This window comes from Rana temporaria, chromosome 12 (genome assembly GCF_905171775.1).
Source record: "Rana temporaria chromosome 12, aRanTem1.1, whole genome shotgun sequence".
Classification (NCBI taxonomy): domain Eukaryota; kingdom Metazoa; phylum Chordata; class Amphibia; order Anura; family Ranidae; genus Rana; species Rana temporaria.
In genome coordinates this window covers 143,665,673-143,685,075 of record NC_053500.1, presented here as the reverse complement: position 1 = coordinate 143,685,075, position 19,403 = coordinate 143,665,673, and the positions used below count along the sequence as shown (strand labels likewise).

Here is a 19,403-nt window from a genome sequence, read left to right as displayed (position 1 = left end):
TAGCCAATAGAAAACCTCTATATACACAATCCTATAGCCACTGCTGGTCCAAAGGCACCTCAATAAATGATGGTCCAATTTGCTCCAGTGTGTTTAAAAGAAATAATTCCTTCCTGATCCTCCATGAACTTGTCTGCAGACATATAGGCCCGGATTCACGTAGGAGATACGACGGCGTATCTCCACATACGCCGTCGTATCTCTGAGTCTGAGGCGTTGTATCTATGCGCCTGATTCATAGAATCAGATACGCCAACATTTCACTAAGATACGACTGGCGTAAGTCTCCTACGCCGTCGTATCTTAACTGCATATTTACGCTGGCCGCTAGGGGCGTGTACGCTGATTTATGCCTAGAATATGTAAATCAGCTAGATACGCCTATTCACGAACGTACGCCTGGCCGTCGCAGTACAGATACGCCGTTTACATTAGGCTTTTTCCGGCGTAAAGTTACCCCTGCTCTATGAGGCGTACCAATGTTGGGTATGGATGTCGGAACAGCGTATAATTTTTCACGTTTTACGTCTTTTGCGTAAGTCGTTCGCGAATAGGGCTGGGCGTCATTTACATTCACGTCGAAAGCATTGGCTTTTTGCGGGTTAATTTGGAGCATGCGCACTGGAATACTTTCACGGACGGCGCACGCGCCGTTCATAAAAAGCGTCATTTACATGGGGTCACAATAAATTTACATAACACACGCCCACATCTTCCACATTTGAAATAGGCGGGCTTGCGCCGGCCTATTTATGCTACGCCGACGCAACTTTGCTTTGAGAATACAGCACTTGCCTGTCAAAGTTGCGGAGGCGCAACGTAAATAGGATACGTTACGCCCGCACAAAGATGCGCTCTCCTACGTGAATCTACCCCATACAGTCTTCTCTTCCTTGTTTGTATGAAATAAATAAATTGTATCTGGCCCACATACAAGCAGATCGCAGTGGGTTTTTGTTGATTACGCAGGGCGGCGTTGGGTGTAACCTGAGGCCGTGATTTGTTTGTCTAAAGAGAAAAATGGCCTCTCTTCTGCCCTCTTATGTGAACCATTATCCCCATTTCCTGCCACTTCCATCAGCCCCTGACATGATTTATGGGCCAGTGCTAAGTGTTTTCTTTCTGTTCCCCCATCGCCGAAATTGTCACATTGTAATTATACTTAAAAATAATACGAAGAGTTTTGACGCTGATTGCGCCGGGCTCTGGGTTGTATCACGCCTGTCACCCCGACCCCTTCGCTTGCCATCGTTTTGGCAATCAGAGCAGAGATTGTTTTTTCTTCAAATAATCGTCGTTTATAGAACTTCTTTCCATGTATCATTTTTTTTTTTAATGCACGCTCACGTTTTTCCCCCCAAAATTCGTTTTTATTTAACCACTTGAGGACCGCCGCACGACGATATACGTCGACAGAATGGCACGGCTGGGCACAAGGGCTTACATGTACGTCCCCTTTAAGAACCCAGCCGTGGGCAGCCACGCTCGCGAGCCGGTCCGAAGCTCCGTGACCGCGGACCGATCGCTGCCAGTGTCCCGCGATCAGGTCACAGGAGCTGAAGAATGGGGAGAGGTGAGTGTAAACCTTCCCGTTCTTCTCTGTGGCAGTGATCGTCTGTTCCCTGTTATAGCATACTAGCTTATTATGAATTACTTACCTGAGATCGAAGCTCCCGCAAGCGACCCTCGTTCCTCTCTTCCGCCGCCGCCGCCATTATACCTGAGTGACTTACGGGTATCGCTGCTCCGGCGCTGTGACTGGCCGAAGCAGCGATGACGTTAATGCCGCGCATGCACGTGGGAGCCGTCAGGGACGGCGCGGTCCCATTCATTAACGGCACACTCAGTGCGCCTGCGCCGTTGTCTACATCAGCGCAGTCTTTTCTGATAATATCTCCTTAACCGTGTAAGTTCAGGAGATATTTCTTGCACCTACAGGTAAACCTTATTCTAGGCCAAGTGGTCTGTAAGGGTTTACAACCAATTTAAAGTTCATGCAAAGGCAGGCGTCCCAATACTTTTGGTAATATAGTGTATCCAGGCCCCGACTGGCCATACGGTAAGCTGCAAGGGCCCGCGGCGAGCCGCATGTGACGTCTCCCCCTAGTGTAACATGCAGGGGGTCCAGAACTGTTAGGGGGGTGTCTGTGTAACAAACTGTGGGCTGCTGTGTAATGTAAAGGGGTCCAGAGGTGCGGTGCTATGTAATGTAAAGGGGCCCAGAGGTGCAGAGTGCTGTGTAATGTAAAGGGGCCCAGAGGTGCAGGGTGCTGTGTAATGTAAAGGGGTCCAGAGGTGCCGTGCTATGTAATGTAAAGGGGTGCAGGGTGCTGTGTAATGTAAGGGGGCCCAGAGGTGCAGGGTGCTGTGTAATGTAAGGGGGCCCAGAGGTGCAGGGTGCTGTGTAATGTAAGGGGGCCCAGAGGTGCAGGGTGCTGTGTAATGTAAGGGGGCCCAGAGGTGCAGGGTGCTGTGTAATGTAAGGGGGCCCAGAGGTGCAGGGTGCTGTGTAATGTAAGGGGGCCCAGAGGTGCAGGGTGCTGTGTAATGTAAAGGGGCCCAGAGGTGCAGGGTGCTATGTAATGTAAAGGGGCCCAGAGGTGCAGGGTGCTGTGTAATGTAAAGGGGTTCAGAGGTACAAGGTGCTGGAACCCCACATCCCATCATTAACCGCCACCACCACACCCCCCCCCTCTCTGGGCTGCTCAGTCTAAAATGCCCGGGCCTATTTCTTGTCCCAGTCCGGGCCTGAGTGTATCTGTAGGAGAAAGTTTGAGGTGGGGGTCGCCTTTCACAGTTTTTGCCTTGGGCTGCAAACTCCACCGGACCCGCAAGGGGTGGGCACAGCGTTGTCCTCTCCAGTCCCAGGTCAGGGACTCGTTGTTCAGGCTGCACGTCGTACATTTCACATCTAAACAGAGGAGACGTATTTGAGGGAGGTTAATGATTCGGGTCAATTAGTGATGTGCTGCCATTGCAGAAGTCACCGGCGGTCCGAGTAATCAGGGAGTTCGGTTACAAGCCCCCCCCCCCCCCCGGGCGCTTCAGGACAATATGGCCGCTGTTTGTTGTGACTGTGATGGGGGGCCCCTGTGTGTTGGTGGGAGGTCAGTATATAGTATGTCCCTCCAGTGCTTGACCAAACTAATGTGATGTGCCCTTCCGTGACCAGGACCATGATTGGGCGATCGCCGCAACCCAAGGGGGACCGCCTGTAGGAAAGCAGTGAGGTTATGTTACATACCGGGTGGGGGAGGGGGGCATTTCTGCCAATCTAAGGCCGACTACATTTGGTTGCGCTTAACCCTCTTATGACCAGAGGTCACTGAACTTTAAATGCCTTGATTACATTTTACAGCCTCGGTTTACTGGACAGAAGTACTAATTGGCAACCTAAATCGTTTCTTTGTGCGCACCAGTTATAGTAAATCTTAGATGTGCGCTGCTGAAAAAATTGTTCCTTTTTCATTTAGTTTATTTTTATTATTTTTTATTTTTTCGGGTCATTCGTTATGATCGAAATTCGTCATTTCTAATGAATTTGTAACTTCGGAAATGTTTGAATTTGTTACGTTCAATTTGTTTAGATGCGGTATTCGTTATTTCGTTAATTCGTAAAAAATGCGAAAATTCTAAAAAACGGAATCTAGAAAATCCAAATATTCGAAAATCTGAAAATAAGAATGAAAATCAAAAAATAAGAATTGTAGCACCCTCTACCATAGGTAGGTGCTAAAGGGGTAGTGTACATCATTTTGTACATTGTACTATTTAAAGCGGAGCTCCACCCTAAAGTGGAACTCGTGCTGATTGGAACCCTCCCCCCCTCCGGTGTCACATTTGACACCTTTCAGGGGGGAGGGGGGTTGCAGATACCTGTCTAAAGACAGGTATTTGCACCCACTTCCGGCCCAGCATTCACGGGCAAAAGACGGGCATTGCATCACATCCTGTCACCCCCCGTTGTGTGCTGGGAACACTCGGCTCCCAGCACACAGCGGGAGCCAATCGGCGGGCGCAGTGCGACCTGCGCATCCGCCGTAGGGAACCAGGCAGTGAAGCCGGAGCACTTCACTTCCTGGTTCCCTCACAGTGGATGGCGGGGGGCAGCAGAGAGACGAGCGATCGCTCGTCCTCTGCTGCGATCGGCGCTGGACTCCAGGACAGGTAAGTGTCCTAATATTAAAAGTCAGCAGCTGCAGGATTTGCAGCTACTGGCTTTTAATATTTTTTTTTGGCCGCACATCCACTTTAAGTCTGCAATTTGGTTCTGTTTTTTGGTGTGGATACTGACTCCGTACACTGGTGTGATTTCTAACCCAAATTTTTAGGCCTCGAGTCAGCGAATAGCTTGTTGAGTAGAAAAAAGAACAAGTACTTGGAGACGTCGACTGACCGCATCTCATTGACTTTTAGATGTCAGGCTAACGAGTAAATTCCTTGGGTGGTAATATTTCATATCTAAAATTAGAGTGCGTCCCACATCTCCCTTTCCCAGCAAAGGCGGCTTGTTGTGTGAAGGCACAATTCACGGGCTGCCTGTGAATATGCGCTTTGTTTTGTGGCGTGTGAGTGGAGACGAGGTCCTTCAAACTCTCTCCAATCGCTGTGTGGCCTTGTTGTAAATCGTGTGCTTCGAGATTTACACAGATTAATTCACGCAAGCCCGTTAATAACCGCAGGCTGGCACCGCTTTCTTTCATGGTTGGAATCTCTTGACCGAATTATACCAGGCACGTTTAATACACGATAGAGGAAAGTCCAGTGGCCAATCCGCATTCGTCTTTTTGTCGCGCGACTTTCGGTGTTAAATTAACTTTTGTGGAAACCAGAGAATCCTTTGCTTCGTACACGGGAACATAATTCTCAAGACAAAGAAGCTTAAAGTGATTCTAAAGGGAAAAAAAAAGAATACCATCTCTATGCTGACGACACCCAAATCTATCTCGCTACCCCTCAGCTCACTCCATCAGTCTCTTCACGCATTACTAATTTACTAACAGTCGTATCGGCCTGGATATCACACCACTTCCTCAAACTCAACCTATCCAAATCTGAGCTCATAATATTTCCTCTCCCACGTGCCCCTTCCCCCTGACTTCACTGTAAAAATCAATGTCTCAACTATAAACCCGTCCCCGCGTGCCAAGGTTCTAAGGAAAATCCTGGACCATGAACTCGCCTTTTGGGCCCCGCGTTCCAATCACTGTCCAAAGCCTGCCGCCTCAACCTAAGCAACATCTCTAAAATACGCCTCTTCCTAACCAATCACATCACAAAGCTCCTAATTCACTCCCTGGTCATCGCCCCCCCCCCCTTCAGTCCGGCATGAATGCTGCCACCAGACTCATCCACCTTACCAACCGCTCAGTGCCTGCTAGTCCTCTCTGCCAATCCCGCCACCGGCTTCCATTCTGTGTCCTCCACCCCTCTCTGCCAATCCCTCCATTGGCTTCAATTCAGTGTCCTCCACCCCTCTCTGCCAATCCCTTGACTGGCTTCCATTCAGTGTCCTCCACCCCTCTCTGCCAATCCCTTCACTGGCTTCCACTCACTGTCTTTTACTTCCCTCTACCATTTTATCCATTGACTTCCACTTACCCAACGAAAATTCCAACAACTTACAAAGCCATCTAAAACTCTGCCCCCAGCTACATGTCTAACCTGGTCTCAAAATACCTTCATTCAGTGTCCTTGTCACCTCCTCCCATGCTCATCTCCAGAAATTCTACCAAGCCTGCCTCCAGACTCATCCACCTTCCAACCGCTCAGTGTCAGATACTTCTCTCTGCCAACCTCTCTACTGGCTTCCATTCAGTGTCCTCCACCCCTCTATGCCAATCCCTCCACTGGCTTCCATTCAGTGTCCTCCACCCCTCTCTGCTGATTCCTCCACTGGCTTCCATTCGGTGTCCTCCACCCCTCCCTGCCTATGCCTTCATTGGCTTCCAATCACTTTCCTCTACCTCTCTCTGCCAATCCCCCCGTTGGCTTCCATTCAGTGTCCTCCACCCCTCTCTGCCAATCCCCCCGTTGGCTTCCATTCAGTGTCCTCCACCCCTCTCTGCCAATCCCTTGACTGGCTTCCATTCAGTGTCCTCCACCCCTCTCTGCCAATCCCTTCACTGGCTTCCACTCACTGTCTTTTACTTCCCTCTACCATTTTATCCATTGACTTCCACTTACCCAATGAAAATTCCAACAACTTACAAAGCCATCTAAAACTCTGCCCCCAGCTACATGTCTAACCTGGTCTCAAAATACCTTCATTCAGTGTCCTTGTCACCTCCTCCCATGCTCATCTCCAGAACTTCTACCAAGCCTGCCTCCAGACTCATCCACCTTCCAACCGCTCAGTGTCAGCTACTTCTCTCTGCCAACCTCTCTACTGGCTTCCATTCAGTGTCCTCCACCCCTCTATGCCAATCCCTCCACTGGCTTCCATTCAGTGTCCTCCACCCCTCTATGCCAATCCCTCCACTGGCTTCCATTCAGTGTCCTCCACCCCTCTATGCCAATCCCTCCACTGGCTTCCATTCAGTGTCCTCCACCCCTCTTTGCCAATCCCTCCACTGGCTTCCATTCAGTGTCCTCCACCCCTCTATGCCAATCCCTCCACTGGCTTCCATTCAGTGTCCTCCACCCCTCTCTGCTGATTCCTCCACTGGCTTCTATTCGGTGTCCTTGACCCCTCCCTGCCAATCCATCCACTGGCTTCCATTTGGTGTCCTCCACCCCTCCCTGCCTATGCCTTCATTGGCTTCCACTCACTGTCCTCTACACCTCTCTGCCAATCCCCCCGTTGGCTTCCGCTTACCCAACAAATTTTCCAACAACTTACAAAGCCATCCAAAACTCTGCCCCCAGCTACATCACTAACCTTGTCTCAAAATAACTCCAAATACCTCCTGCTCACTAATTGCCTTGTCACCTCCTCCCATGCTCACCTCCAAGACTTCTCCCGAGCCTGCCTCCAGACTCATCCACCTTCCAACCTCTCAGTGTCTGCTACTCCTCTCTGCCAATCCCTCCACTGACTTCCATTTAGTGTCCTCCACCCCTCTCTGCTAATCCCTCCACTGGCTTCCATTCAGTGTCCTCCACCCCTCTCTGCCAATCCCTCCACTGGCTTCTATTCACTGTCCTCCACCCCTCTCTGCCAAAATGGCACACAGTTTGAGCCACTCAGTCCTTGGCACTGCTTCCTTGGAGAACGGAAAGCTCACACGCTCCTCAATACCTGTAAGCAGGGCCGTCTTTAAGGCAGGGAAAAAGGGGCCCAGTCATTGTTGTGGCGCCCAAAGCAGCTGCCCCTTAAGCCTCCAATGCCTGAAAATAGTTGAGGTGGATTCGAGAGGGTCCAAGAAAATGTTTGCCCAGGGTCCAATCAATATTAATGCAGCCCTGCCTGTAAGTGATTAATATTTTCCTGCACCAATGAACAGAGCAGCAAGGAAGACCAGGGGAGGTAAGTATTAGTAGGTGAGTAGAGAGAGTACTATCAAGAGAACCTGTCATTTTGCCCATTCAGGATGCAGGTATGGCATGCTAAAAAAAATCCCTGATGATTGGATGCTACATCTGCCACAAGACAAGACCCAAACCTTCTTCCGGATGCCTGTGGCAGCTTTCCCCCCCTCCGCATCCCAGCTCCTCCGATTTTTGGATATCTTCCAGATAGAGAAGAAGAAATACTCCCCGGCCGGCTCAGCCTTTTGTTTCTGACTGTTAAGTGAATGGCTTTTTCCGGTTGCTGTGCCATTGGACGACAAAGAAGAGCATAGAAGGATGCAGACCCTGAGTGGAATCTCAATTTTGCTTGAATTAATTACCAGATTGCAGGGCCTTGTGTTTGTCACCGCTGTTAAGGGTGAAGATTCAAACAGTCCGGCTATTTTGCAGCTTGCCAGAGAGTGATGTCATGTAAACACAAGAGATAGAGACTGAAATGTCTCGTGACTGCCGGCATCTGTTCGCTGAGAACGCTTTTCAAGCCTTGACGCGGCGGTATGTGAGGCTTGTCAAGAAAGCCATCTTCATTTTTATGGGCCTGCTATTCCATTTCTCCTCCTTTCCTTGTCAAAAGAAGAAAGACGTCTCGGCCTCCCTGGGCTGCGCTTCTGTCTGCTAGACCTCCATCAAAATGGCTGCCGCTGAGACGTGGCGTCTACAGCGCCAAAACTGTGCGGGAGAGCCCTTTGGATCTGTATATATGTTTAATACAAGGGTCGAGTTTTAAAGATAATGCAAGACCCTTCAAGTAAAATATGCAGGTTCACTTCAACTAGTAGTAGTTGGTCGCATCCAGCTGGACTTCTTCAGTAATGTTGAAGACCTCTTGTGGTTCATCAAGGTGACTTCCTCAGTTCTGATAAGTATCAAAATGTCTTAGACATCACAATTCCTTTGGCATGTGATTCATTTTAGATATACTGTGATTTGGATGAATGAGAACCCTTATAGACAGGTTCACTTTAGCTTAAGGCGGTATTGACTATCACACACACTGTTGGGCCATGTGGTGACTTTGAATCAGTTGCTTATTATGGTTTTATAACTATAGGTATTAATATTTCATTGTAACCACTTCCATACCAGGCACTCCCCCCCCCCCTCCCCCTTCCTGCCCAAGATAATTTTTATCTTTCAGCGCTGTCACAATTAGAATGACAATTGCGCCGTCATGCAACACTGTACCCAAATGGAATTTTTATTATTTTTTTTCCCCACAAATGGAGCTTTCTTTTGGTGGTATTTGATCACCTCTGCGGTTTTTATTTTTTGCGCTATAAACGAAAAAAGCTAAAATTTTGAAAAAATTAATAAAAATGATAGGCACTGATGGGCACTGATAGGTAGCACTGATGAGGAGCTACTGACAGGCTTTTCCGAGTGGCACTGATCGGCACTTTGATGGGGCACTGACAAGCATTACTGATGGGGTACTGATTGGCACTTTTTTAGGCACTGTTGTGGGCACTGATCTGCACTGATATGGGCACTGAAAGGCTTTATAGAGGGGCACAGGCTGGCATGTGATGGGCATTTATTGGCAACTGATTGACACCTTTTGATGGGGGCTGAGGCTGCCTTTGATGGGCACAGTGGTTGCATTTGATAGGCATAGTGGCTGCGTTTGATGGCACAGTGGTGGCAATTAATGGGCACAGTGGCTACAATCGATGTATCAGTTTGTTTGTGCCCCCCTACCCCCCAAAAAAAAAAAATTGAGCACCAGCCGCCACTGGACCATTGACAGCATTGTCTGCTTTTCTATTGCGGGGAATAGTTAGTTATTTCGTTGTCGGCTGAGATTTCAACAGCTTCTCATTTTAACAGCCTCGTGCTTTTTAATTAAAGCGGATTTCCGCTTTTGTTACTTTATTTAAAAAAAATAAAAAACTTGACAAATGCCTGTGAGAATCACAAAATAATTGCGTTCACCTTTTCCTTCCCGTCTGGTGAGATAGAGATTACCCCCCCCCCCCCCGACTTTAACATCTTAATTGTTATTTAAAGTTCCAGCGGCAGTGAGGAATTAAAACTAATAACAGTGATCGAGGCCGCAACGCGTCGGGCATTACCGAGGTCAGCAACAAACGGTTTATTGTCACGACTCCCTCTAAGCGGCACCTGTCTGCTCGCTGAGATTGGCAGCCACTAATTTCCAGGCTGATGAGAAGTAATTTTCGTGGAATTGGCCATCTTAAATATCACGTCAGTAACTCCCCCCTGCGCTCAGGTGAATAAAGCTGATTATGTCATGTTGACAGGACTTGTACGGGGCGACGTGTCTGAACAAGATGTGATTGTTTCAAGCGGGGGCCTTCAGTCAGTCCCAGGAATACTACAGAACTCGCATGCTGACAGGTCGTGTCAAGCTCTACTAATGAAATGTACCTGTAATGCCGCTACAATGGTGACTATTAACAGAAAAATCCCCAACGGCACGGTGGTTTTAGCGCTGTCTGTCATCTTACAACTGATCAAATTGCATTCACTAGGGTCTATATGTCAAAATTATTTTAAATAATATTCCTAAAATAAATTATTATTATTATTATTATTATGCAGGCTTTATATTGTGCTCAGTGCTTTGCAATATAACCACTTCAGCTCCGGAAGATTTTTTGCCATATAAATAAAAAGTACAAAAAAAACAATATTTTTTACTTTCTGCGATTAAATGCATCCAATAATAAATAATTTAAAATAAAATGTCTTCATAACTTTTGGCCAAAATGTATTCTGCTACATCCTTTAGATCAGTGGTTTTCAACCTGGGGGTCGGGACCCCCACGGGGGTCAAATAACGATTTGCCAGGGGTCACTAAATCCTGGGCTGTTCCTGAAGCCCGTACCACTCTCCCAGCCTTTGTGCGGCTGCCCACCTGGGCTGTCTCTGCAGCCTGCGGAAGCCCACCTGGGCTGTCTCTGCAGCCTGCGGAAGCCCACCTGGGCTGTCCCTGGAGCCTGTGGAAGCCCACCTGGGCTGTCTCTGCAGCCTGCGGAAGCCCACCTGGGCTGTCTCTGCAGCCTGCGGAAGCCCACCTGGGCTGTCTCTGCAGCCTGCGGAAGCCCACCTGGGGCTGTCTCTGGAGCCTGTGGAAGCCCACCTGGGCTGTCTCTGCAGCCTGTGAAAGCCCACCTGGGCTGTCTCTGCAGCCTGTGAAAGCCCACCTGGGCTGTCTCTGCAGCCTGTGAAAGCCCACCTGGGCTGTCTCTGGAGCCTGTGGAAGCCCACCTGGGCTGTCTCTGCAGCCTGTGAAAGCCCACCTGGGCTGTCTCTGCAGCCTGCGGAAGCCCACCTGGGCTGTCTATGGAGCCCGCAGCCGCCCACTCATCCTCTTCACAGCCACCCATTTAGATCGGGGCATGGCTGGGGGCAGAGACTAGAGGTCAGCTGACTGGTGAGGAATGTGAAGTGGGAGGGGCTGGGGGAGACCCTATCTACAGGGTGGAAAGGACTCAGGGAGCGCTAAATGTTCGTGGGTTAGGGGCGCAAATTACTTGTTTTGCCTTGGATGCTGACAACCCAGGCTACGAAAATTATTTTACTGTTAGGGGTCCCCACAACTTGGGAAATTTTATTAAGGGGTCACGGCACTAGTAAGGTTGAGAACCACGGCTTTAGATCATAAGCTGCACAAGCAGGGCCCTCCTATTCCTTAAAAAAAAAAAAAAAAAGACAGAAAGAAAAATATTTTTCACTTTCTGCTATAAAATATATCCAATAGAATTTCTTCATAAATTTTGGCCAAAATGTATTCCGTTGCATCCTTTAGATTGTAAGCTCCACGAGCAGAGCCCTCCTATTCCTTATAAATGAAAAAAAGAAAGAAAAAAAAATATATCCAATAAAAAAAAATCTTTTTTGGCCAAAATGTATTCTGCTACATCCTTGGGTCATCAGTGGGTCTCCAAACGTTCTAAACAAAGGGCCATTTTACTGTCCTTCAGACCTTATGGGGGCCCGACTGTGGCCATCGGGAGTAGAAAATGTCCCGGCGTCAGTTGGTGTAAACAATGCCCCATCGTTGGTGTCAGTGGGAGGAATTGTGCACCATCATTGGTGTCATTGGGAGAAATTGTGCCCCATCATTCATTGGGTCCCATTATTGGTTTCATAGGTAGGAATTGTGTCCCATCGTTGGCATCATTGGGAGGAACTGTGCTCCATTGGTGGTATCTTTGGTAGGAATTATGCCCCATCATTTGTGTCATTGGGATGAATTGTGCCCTATCGTTGGTGTCATTGGGACCCATTCTTGATGTCATTGGGAGGAATTGTGCCCCATCATTGGTTTCATTGGTAGGAAATGCGTCCCATTCTTAGTGTCATTTGGAGGAATTGTGCCCTATCACCAACGTCATGTGAAAGAATTGTTCCCCATCATTGGTGTCATTGGGCCCCATTGTTGGCATCATTGGAAGGAACTGTGCCCCATTGTTGGCATCTTTGGTAGGAATTATGCCCCATCGTTTGTATCATTGGGAAAAATTGAGCCCCATCGTTGGTCCAAGGGCCACAAGCAGAGCCTCCTATTCCTTATAAATGAAAAAAAGACAGAAAATTAAAAAAACAACAATATTTTATACTTTCTGCTATAAAATATATCCAATAAAAAAAAAATCATTCTCTCTATTTGTCCCTGGTCTCCACTGTCACTGGAACTTAAAGTGAGGCTCTGGATCCAAAACATTGAGATGTCACCAGAACAGGAATAATGGTGACATATTCTTATGGGGACCTCTCTTCTGATTACAGCTAAGATGGAATTTTCCCTCACTTTGGAGAGATCGCAACTAACTTCATGTTGGGTCTAAAGGACCGAAAGTGAATAGAAATCTCCCGAACAGGACACAGAAAACAACTTATTATTTGCTTTTTTTAATCATTCGCTTTAGATGTACATTAACCCCCCCCCCCCCCCCTGCACTTGACTTTGAATATTAATAAGAATTGTTCTTGACTTGTAATGTCACGTTGATTATCTCTCCTTTTCTGAAATAGATTGAGGTGTTAAAGTTTTAATCCCTGGTTTTAGTTTTAATTGTTGACATGGCTAATTACACTTGATCAGGGGTGTAACCAGAAATCTGACAACCCTTGGTGTCAGCACAACTCTATTGTCTTGGAGCTACTGAAATCTATTGACTTTTTAATACTGTAAATCTGGCATTTGTAGTTCTAAAGTATATGAAGGCCGGGTGCATTGATAAAACACCTTTAGTTTATCCAGCCCAATCAGAAATGCTGACAAAGCTAACCTGGGTGTCATCCGCCTGGTTCCTGGCCAAATTTGATTTTGTTTCTTGATAAAGTCACACGTAGATGCTTGGTCCTCTGTATATGAATGTATAGCAAAGAAGGCATCGCCAGGGTGCCTACAGAGATCCACGTTCCTGGAGCTAGCTCAGTGTTGGTTGGGAGGGGTCAGCAAAGGAGACAGTATCTACAAAGGGATACCAAGGAAATTGTATTATATCAATAAAAACACTGCATACAATTTTAACCACTAGGGGTCAGCGCTATAGCCGAATGACGGCTACAGCGCGGACCTCAAATGCCAGGAGGCCATCAATAGACGTCCTCCCCCTTGCACGCGCCCCGCACGCCCCCTATTGGTACCGGCCCCTTACCACGTGATCAGCTGTTAGCCAATAACAGCAAATCACGTGATGTAAACAAAGCTTGGTAATCATTTTTGAGGAGAAAAAAAAAGCCAATCACGGCTCTTGTGTAAGGGACATCGATCCCCAGTGAAAGAGGCACATCAGCCTCATTAGTGCCCACCAGTACCCCCTGCCAGTGCCACCTGCCAGCAATAAATGCCACCTATCAATGCCCACCAGTGGTGCCAGTCAGTGCCTCATCAGTGCCACCTAGCAGTGCTGCCTATCAGTCTCACCTACCAGTGCTGATCAGTGCCCATCACTGCCACCTATCAGTGCTCATCACTGCCACCTATCAGTGACACCTATCAGTGTCCACCAGTGCCACCTATCAATGTCCTTCTGTGTTACCTCTCAGTGCCTTCCAGTGCTGCCTTATCTGTGCCCACCAGTGCAGCCTCATCCGCGTACATCAATGAAGGAGAAAAATGACCCGTTTGCAAAATTTTATAACAAAATATAAAACGGTCAAATCCTATTCCCTATGACTGCGCAATTGTCATTCAAAGAGTGAGAGCGGTTGGTTTCTCTATGGTTCCCTGGATCAGTGTTCCGGTTGGCTACATTGCATCCAGTTGACCCTGGCGGCCATCTTTGGTCATGCAGAGTCTTTTCAAGTCCCTGCCCCCAGGTTTTTGCGCACATTTTCAAAGTGGCTAGTGGAGGGAGAGCATAGCCATCTGTCAGGGACAGCATAAGGCAGGGAGAGGTTCCGGAGGAATAGAGATAGCTCAGGGCCTAAGTCTGCACTTCATCAAGCTCCCTTTTGGGTTGGACTGGTCAGGCCACATTCCACCCTCCTTGTAAAGTACTGTCTTGCGCTGCATTGACTGTAAGTTCCCATTCAGTTGAGCTCCCCACTGGGTTGTTGTACTGTTTGCCAGTTCTTCATTAAATTGGTTACTCCACTCTGAAACCTCAGCGTGTTCACTGCCGCCGCACCTACCCAACATGCATGCTGTCTGAGTGCTTAACCCCATATGTTCGGGTTTTTGTAAGTATAGGTCAGTTGCTTTGCTTGCAAATATTGCACTATGTATGTTGTCTACTCTTCGGTTCTGTTAATTCCTACCATGCCCCTACAGTGGTTTGTACACGTTCTATAAGATGGATTTCGAACAATCCCTAAGCTGCTTCTCAGAGTCTCCTCTATTTCTTCACAACATGAAGTGCGCACACGACAGGCGATGGTCCGGCCCGGCGTACAGTGTCAAGCCTTTAACAAAGTGATGGACGTTTTGGAGGGTGACCAACAGCGGCCTTAAGGAAATCACCGCTGCCCGGTGCCAAGTGTCTGTATAGATAGAGCAATCAGGCAATAACATGTGTCCGGGGGTACTGTAACCGAGCGGCAGGAATTAGGGACTGCCGGAATAATGCCGCCATTCACCTAACGCTGATCCGCAGGTGGAAAATTTCCACTGAAAGGAAATGGGTTTTATGTCTCTCTCTCTCTCTTTTTATACAGTGCTGTACAGTACAAAGGGGCCGTTCATCGCTGAGCTCTGCAGACATAAAATCTGTGATTGCTACAAGAATAAATTTAACACTGCAGGAAGGGAGCTGTGTGTGCCGAGTAATCGGGGTGCACTGAGGACTTGCTAGGACGGAATCTCGCGCTGTCCTGGACTGCAAACTATTGGACAACTTCACATTCTTATGCCTGGTTTTCAGCCTCAGCCACCCATGTAGCCGGTCAGAATCAGTTGTATTTGCTGCAGAGCATTGAGCATACCTCCCAACCATCCCGGGATTTGCCGGGACCGTCCTGGGATTTCAAATAAATCCCAATGACCTGTGAATCCCACAGTGGAGCCCAGTGGCGGAACTAGTTTCCCAAGCAATGACTCCACTAGTCCACCTGGAAGGTGTGTGCCACCCTGTGCTACAGCTGTCAAGGCTGAGATTTGCTCAGTGACTCGCCAGCACAGCTGCCCACTCACCCACCAGCTCTACAATGGGAGCTAGGTCAGCTCCACCTCCTCCCTATCACGTCATGTGCGCACCCCCAAAATTTAAAGCAGTGCCCCCGATGTTGCAGCCTGAGATTCTGGAGACGGCCAACCTCACGTTAGTGAACTCTCCCATCTCTTTCTTCCTTCCTTCCATCTGCCACAGTGATCCGGCCTTCCATGTGCCATAGTGACCCCTCCTTCCTGCCTTCCATGTGCCATAGTAATTCTTCCTACCTTCCATGTGCCATAGTGATTATTCCTTCCATGTGCCAAAGTAATTCTTCCTACCATCCATGTGGCATAGTGATCGATCCTTCCTGCCTTCTATCTGCCATAGTGATTCTTCCTTCCTGTCTTCTATCTGCCATAGTGATTCTTCCTTCCTGTCTTCTATCTGCCATAGTGATTCTTCCTTCCTGCCTTCCATGTGCCACAGTGATCATTCCTTCCTGCCTTCCCTGTGCCACAGTGATCCTTACTGCTTTCCATGTGCCACAATGATCCTGCTTTCCATGTGCCATAGTGATCCTTCCTTCCTTCGATATGCCATAGTGATACTTACTTCCATATGCCATAGTGATCCTTGCTGCCTTCGGTGTACCATAGTGATCCTTCCTTCTTGCCTTCCATGTGCCACAGTGATCCTTCCTGCCTTCCATGTGCCACAGTGATCCTTCCTGCCTTCCATGTGCCATAGTGATCCTTCCTACCTTCCATGTGCCATAGTGATCCTTCCTTCCTTACATATGCCATAGTGATCCTTCCTTCCTTACATATGCCATAGTGATCCTTCCTGCCTTCCATGTATCATAATGATCCTTCCTTTCTGCATTCCATGTGCCTTAGTGATCCTTTTGAGGTTTATATTAATCCCTGAGACTCCAAAATGTGGCACAGTAATCAAAGCATATTTTAAAGGTACAAGGAAGCCCAGATTTTGTTTAACCATGGCCCCTTAAGCCCCTCCCACTATCATGTTTGGTCACACCCACTTGTTCGTGCTACGTGTGCCACAGGTCACGCTCTCCCTGAAATGTCCCTCATTCACAAATTCATATGTTGGAGGGGGTTTGGCGTTGAGCATTCTGTCCCCGATTGGAAGCATTTACCGAAATCGGTTTGGAATGGGACTTTTGAGGCACAGATGTCAGTACACAAATTGTAAGACGCATACAAATGTTGTTCATCAAATCTCAGTAACTGCTTGCCGACCCGCCACAGTTCATATACTGGGGGGGGGGGGGGGGGCTCTTACAGACATGACTACAGCATACCCATATGCAGCTTTTTGCTTTTCCAGGTTTTGGGTATGACCCCCCCCCCCCCCCGTCCGCCTACTTCTCTGTGATTTAACACCTGTTGATTGGCTGTGTCGAATCACAACCCAGAGCCCTGTGTTGACTATATCAGGGGCAGACTGACCATTCAGGCACTCGGGCACTGCCCAAGGGCCCCATCAGGGTTGCCAGCCTGATTGGACCAGGGACAGTATGTAAAAATCTGTGTTTTTTTTCATCTGTCCCTGAAATGTCCCTTACCGACATCCTTTTGGTCTAAAAATCCCAAGATTATAGCTGCCCCGCCTCTCCAGTACCTTACCAGTGTGTGTATGTATATGTGTGTGTCTGTGTATATATTGTGTGTCTTTGTGTGTATACTGTATGTGTATTCTGTGTGTATGTATACTGTATGTGTATACTGTATGTCTGTGTGTGTGTATTGTGTGTATGCTGTGTGTCTGTGTGTGTATACTGTGTGTCTGTGTGTGTATACTGTGTGTCTGTGTGTGTATACTGTATGTGTGTATACTGTGTGTCTGTGTGTGTATATTGTAGGTCTGTGTGTGTATACTGTATGTGTGTGTGTACACTGTGTGGGCCCATAATCTATTGCCAGGGGGCCCCATAATCTCCTATTTCCCCGGGGGCCCCATAATCTCCTATTTCCCGGGGGCCCCATAATCTCCTATTGCCTGGGGGCCACATGAGTTTTCAGTCCGCCCCTGGACTATATTGTCAAAGTTAATTGAAGAAGCTGAAGCTAGAAGCTGATTGGCTGCCATGCAGAGCTGCACCAGGTTCCGAGCGCTCCAGTTTTAGTAAAATCTCCCCCAATGTATAGAAAAAAAACTTTCATAATTTGGGTGATTTGGATTGAAGTGTGTCAATTGAAAAGAAAATACTTCCAAATACAACTAAAAGTTTTGATCAGATCCAAAAGAGAGAAAAAAAAAATATTGCAACAAATTTGATACATTCCAAAATAGCTCCAGAATTAAAACTGGGGGAGAAAAAGGAAAACAACCACCTAAAGGGAACTAAAATTGATACTTTGTTATCCAGCTTTAGGACGAGCGTCTTCAATATTATCAAATCCTTTCTATATAAAAGACAAAAAAAAAACTGATATTTCATATAAGCTTCCATCTGCGATGAACCGTTTTATTATGGAGTGGAGTTGATTTCGATGGTTTTAGTGGCTTAGCGGGACGGGGTAACGGCGCTTTTTCCCGTGCGAACCAATCTTCTAAGCACAGGCCCCATCCTGGGATTTCCTATCGCGCTGAAATCTCATGGTTCTTCCAGGGCTGCTCTGGTAATCGCTCCAGATTTCTTCTCCGCCGAGCCGGCTGAACTATTGAACCTGCACACTCAGCACTGGGAGATGGAAGTAAGCTGCGTTTGGGCTCTGCCAAATGGTGCTCTCGCCGAGGTGTCTGTAATGGAAAGCAGCAGGTCCCGGCCAGCACGGTATGTGAAACACGTTACCTTTATATAGGAGCGCAGGGAGGGAGGGGACGCCGAGATGCTTCTGTTACTCAGAACTGGGAGAAGAAAAATGACTTAAAGCGGTTGTAAACCGCATATATAATTTTTTTTTTTTTTTTTACCTGTAAGGCAAAATGCATAATCAGCTAGTATGCACCGCATAATAGCTGATTATGAAATACTTACCTCAAAACGAGGTGAACGACACTTACCTGGTTCACGCCGAGCGAGATGTCATCTTGCTCCGGCGTGTCTTCCGGGTATCGCCGCTCCAGCGCTGTGATTGGCTGGAGCGGCGCCGCTCCAGCGCTGTGATTGGCTGGAGCGGCGATGACGTCACTCCCGCGCATGCGCGCGGGAGATTTAAAATCGGCAAGGTCCGGCGGCTGCCGGATCTTCCGCCGTGGATCCCTCCTGCGCATGCGCCGCCCGCATTGCGAGGGGAATATCTCCTAAACCGTACAGGTTTAGGAGATATTCTTTTTACCTACAGGTAAGCCTTGTTATAGGCTTACCTGTAGGTAAAAGTGCAAATTTAAGGTTTACAACCACTTTAATGAGAGCTGGGTGAGAATAACCCCCCCCCCCCCCCCCGATGTTTCATTTATCGCTCAGTTTTTCCATCTAGTACAGTGGTCTCCAAACTGCGGCCTGAGGGCCGGAATGTGGCCCTTTGCTTGCCTTTGTCCTTTGAGGCACTATTCGCCTCCGGCGGTGCGCTCGCGACCCCACAGCTGGGCACTTAAAGAGACACGTACAGGTACGTGCTTGTGACCAGCTGTGCCCTTCTGCCGACGTATATCGGCGTGAAGGGGTCCTTAAGTGATTAAATGCGGTGTTGGAAACGCGTAAAGATCGTGGCGTTTCCCCGCACTGTATTAGCGTGAACTTGGCCTGATGGACAGGAATTTGTAACATTGTGTCCAGCATGCTTAGTGCTTGTCTTTATTCCCAACTGTCACTTATTGGAATAATGGATGTCATGCAGGGCCGTCTTTAATATTGATTGGGCCCGGGCAGACATTTTATTGGGCCCTCTTGAATCCACTTATCAACTATTTGTGGGCAGTGCGGGCGCAAGGGGCAGCTGCTTTGGGCCCCACAACAATGACTGGGCCCGGGGCATCTGTCCCTTTTGCCCTGCATCAAAGACGGCCCTGATTTCCTGCACTGCACCATAAATATGGAACGGCCCGTCTCCTGGGCAGATGAAGGGCATTCCGTTGGATAATTTTATTTGCAGCTTCTTGCGCTTTGGGTCTGTTGGTTCTGATGGTCACTGCGGCCGTACCGTCCCATTCTCACGGGAAGACACTGGCCCTCGGGACTTGTGCGGTCCCCATTGTACCCGCACTATTTATACCTGATTGTATATTAGCGTTATATAAAATGTCATTATTATTATTTTGCCACTTTGAGTGCCGGGATCTGTTCAGCGATGCGTTTCCAGCACAATGTACGAGCGAGCGATTCTATGATTGCACGATGAAGCAGAACATAAATC

The 19,403-nt window shown here is 48.1% G+C and overlaps 1 protein-coding gene across 2 annotated transcripts in view; it reads left to right on the top strand.

Annotated features, from left to right (window-relative positions):
* The window catches only part of B3GNTL1 (UDP-GlcNAc:betaGal beta-1,3-N-acetylglucosaminyltransferase like 1), a 258,592-nt gene that overhangs the window by 154,989 nt on the left and 84,200 nt on the right, over positions 1 to 19,403 (top strand). The window lies entirely within an intron of this gene.